This window comes from Micropterus dolomieu, linkage group LG18 (assembly GCF_021292245.1).
Source record: "Micropterus dolomieu isolate WLL.071019.BEF.003 ecotype Adirondacks linkage group LG18, ASM2129224v1, whole genome shotgun sequence".
Taxonomy (NCBI): domain Eukaryota; kingdom Metazoa; phylum Chordata; class Actinopteri; order Centrarchiformes; family Centrarchidae; genus Micropterus; species Micropterus dolomieu.
Genome location: NC_060167.1, coordinates 12,935,518 through 12,939,103, shown reverse-complemented (window position 1 = coordinate 12,939,103; position 3,586 = coordinate 12,935,518). Strand labels below are relative to the sequence as shown.

General features: G+C 39.3%; 1 long non-coding RNA gene across 2 annotated transcripts; it reads right to left on the bottom strand.

Moving 5' to 3' along the window:
* Positions 1-2,192: 2,192 nt before the first annotated feature.
* On the bottom strand, positions 2,193-3,559 carry LOC123956768. 2 transcript variants are annotated; one of them, XR_006821627.1, is made up of 3 exons: positions 3,371-3,559; positions 3,164-3,271; positions 2,193-2,375 (listed from the first exon to the last, which is right to left on the bottom strand). It is a non-coding gene; the product is annotated as an uncharacterized LOC123956768 (long non-coding RNA). The 2 variants fall into 2 exon arrangements; XR_006821628.1 differs by having other exon boundaries at positions 3,164-3,268.
* Positions 3,560-3,586: the final 27 nt, after the last annotated feature.

The window sequence follows — 3,586 nt, the reverse complement described above, 5'->3', positions numbered from 1 at the left end:
GGCTAATTATTGGTGATTATAGAGCTACTACAGATATTCACTCACCACCAATCATGTCTATGTGAAAAGGCGCAACCCTTACGAAATAAAGTTTCAAAGGGAATTGCCGTCTGATTTACTGTTTTAAAGTAGTAGGTATTGGGTATTTAATATCTAACCTTCCCTTTCTAACATCCTTCAGAAAGCAATCACCATCAGTTGTGTAACTTTCTACATAACAATAGCTTATCTGAGAATTTTCAGTCAGGATTCAGAGTGCATCATAGCACAGAGACAGCACTGGTGAAAATTACAAATGTCCTTAATTGCATCAGACAAAGGACTCGTCTCTACTTGTTTTGTTACATCTTAGTGCTGCATTTGACGCCGCTGACCATCACATCCTATTACAGAGAGTGGAACATTTAATTGGCATTAAAGGAACCGTATAAAAGGTATTATTAGAGCAAAACAACTGAGCACCTCTGACAGTGGAATTTGTAGTTGTAGAAAATGGTCAGGTGTGTTTTATTAAATTTATCACAGAGAAAATACTTCAGTTGGAAACTTGCAGATTTTTTCTCTCTCTCCAACAAACAATACAACAGTTACACCTTCTCAAATTATTCATTGCAGATGCACAAATCCTATTCTATGAATCACAAATTAAAACACTCATTCGCTCACATTTTTGCTGCAGTGAATATGGTGCAAAACACATACACACCTGTATCAAAAAATGGGAAGTCATGTACAATATTTGCATATTCACAAGAGAGTTGCGCATCTGTAGAATATTTTCTCACAGTATTTTTTTGATTTTTCTTCGCACACCTGCACTGCTTGAATCTGCCGCTTCGAATCACAAATGCAGTTCTTTTTTGCTCACAAATGACAAGTTCTGCGTGGTTAGAGGCACTTTTTAGAAAACCCTTTTGGCCAACCAAAGGAGCCACTATCTTTTATCCAACCCAGCATCATTAACAGTATTGATCCAAACCAGCTGAAATGAAACCTCGCTGTCTTCTGTCTGACGAAAGCTACAGCAGCTTAGACAATAGCAACATGAGGCACTGAATTTGACTAATTTACTGTATATCAGAGTGTTGCGTAATTCGTTCAGAAGGACTATGAGTTAACAGTTTTACTAAAGCAAACTGAGGCTATATTGTACTGTATGATTGTAGCTCTGGTTTTTATTCCAGAAATTGGGCTTTGTGAAATCTGAGTTTGTCAACCCTGACATGAGGGAAGCTCTGTGTTTTCAGTTCTCAAAAGAGTTAACGTAAACTTTGGGTCAATTGCTGTGGTAACTAACTCTGTGACCCTACAGGTTGTTTTCTGTCAAATCTCTGTTCCACATTTAGTCTGCATGGAAAGATTCTTGAAAGTGCACCACTGTAGCAGGCATAGACTAAAGAGTGGAAAATCATAATAAATCATTTGTAAGTAATATTTTTTACTTTGTAGTTTCTGGCCACAACAAAACATGTACGTCTAGGAGCAACCTATAAAAATATAGTGTTTCTGATAGCATATCTGATAAACTACAGAAAAATAGGACCTTCAACTGAATTTCTAACATAAAAAACATGAGACAGCTTAATAAAAAACATCCTGATGAGTCAAGAAAATGTATCAATCTTTGTATTCAAAAACGTGCCTCCATAGTCATATATCCATTAAAAATTAACTGAGAGACTGTTTTTGTATACAGTTTGCTGGTTTTTCTTGAAGGTTTCCTTGAATAGTACAGCAGACATTCGTGTACAATACAGTCATCACCAACAGAGGAGTCAGGGTACAAAGAAACAAGTTGAAGTAAAGCAGGTATGACAGTGGAATCACTGATATAAACTTGCAGACAATAGACTTGACTGAGTTAGACAAAGTTTTGTGGTTGTACCATCCAAGCATGGGAGCAAAACTCAGTGGTATTGCAACAAGACAACATGCTGCAAGTGCAAACCAAGAATGTCTCTGTGTTACAGTTCTTTTGTGCCAATAGAGTAAAGCAGTAACGATTGGTATCATCTGTATTTATGTATTTGTGGGTTCTCACCACAGTGTCACTAAATTAATTCAAAGTTGTATACCAAAAGTTAAATAAAAATAATATAATTTTGTGACTGTAATAATCAAAGCCTTTTAGGAGTTATTTGAATCTTACCGGTGCTGTTTTATTTTTCTCTGCACAGTACAACCATCAAAAAAACATGTTTTACCTGAGATGGATATACACCTCGAGGAATCGGTCCACTGCCATAGCTGCAAGAGACAAAACTGAGACCAGCGTCAACAGGATGACCACACAGCTGATGAAGAGACAGCCGTGGAATGAAGTCTTGACTGGTCCGTCCACCACCACAGCCAATGGTATTGCCACACAGCCAACCCTGAAGTCAGCCACAGCCAATGAGGCAGAAGGTAGGTTGCTGAATGCTTGGTTCACATTGCCATAATAACCAACATATTACCAAAACAGCAATGAGCACCTCCAACAAACTGTAGATCACTTCTCCCCCATCCATTGTGCTTCCTAACCGGCTAATGTTAGATGTCTGAATGTGAGACTGATCCTCAGTATGTTGAGTCTTTTATCATTCATCCCGATCTTCTGAAACTTTTTAGGAAGTCCTCATCCTTTTAGTGTTTACTCAATAAATATATTAATCTGTTCACCTTGCCTTTCTCTTCAGACACACACCTCTGTCTCTCTTTCCCTGTATGTCTGCTGTTGACTTTATTCGTCAGCAGTATGTTTAACAAATTCGTCTGAAAAACAACTCGCATTTTGTATTTCTTTTTACCCACAATTCGGTTTTCACGACAGCACGTGAGCTGCATGTGGAGGAGGCGTGTTGTTAATGATGTAGCATTCTTTAAACCTCCTTAGACTCAATGTGTAGTATGAACAGTGGAGTCTTGCTTGACAAATTTTGGACCCAGCATACTCCTATGAAACTGCAAAACGGACGTGAAATACAACCTGACCAGCTGGCCCTTTTCCCCAGGTTGTGAAAGGTAGCGGCCTCATGCCAGTTTGTTTCACAAATTCAATCTTACTGAAAATGCTAACATTCAGGGTGAATGTTCAGTTTAGTTAGGCTCTGTACCCACTCAGACAGGGGTGGGTAGGGTACAAACAGAAATAATTGGTCAGTAATATCAATATAAGACAGACCTGAGAGAGACACGCATCAGAGCCATTATGAAGACTTTGTGTGTTGCTGCTGTTGTGCTGAGTCTCACCTCAGTGTGCCAGCCGGCGTCACTGGCCTGCGACAAGCTGCTGAAGCCAGTAGACAAAAGTCCAGATGTAAGTCTCTATCCACATTTATGACTAACTTTGTATTTTTAAACTGCTTTATTAGACTTAACTTAACTGTACCTACTGAACCTGTCAGGGTTTTCTGAGTGAGTGCAGCAGAAGTGAGCCCAAATGCAAGACACTGTGAGCTGAGATTGAGTTCCAGGGTTTATTTATCCCAAGCACGACAAACTGGCATGAACAGAACTCACGAGGACAGGAACTGGTACATCCAAAAGGTAGCAACAGGTAGAAACACGACATCCGACAGGACAGGACTGACATGAGACAATGACC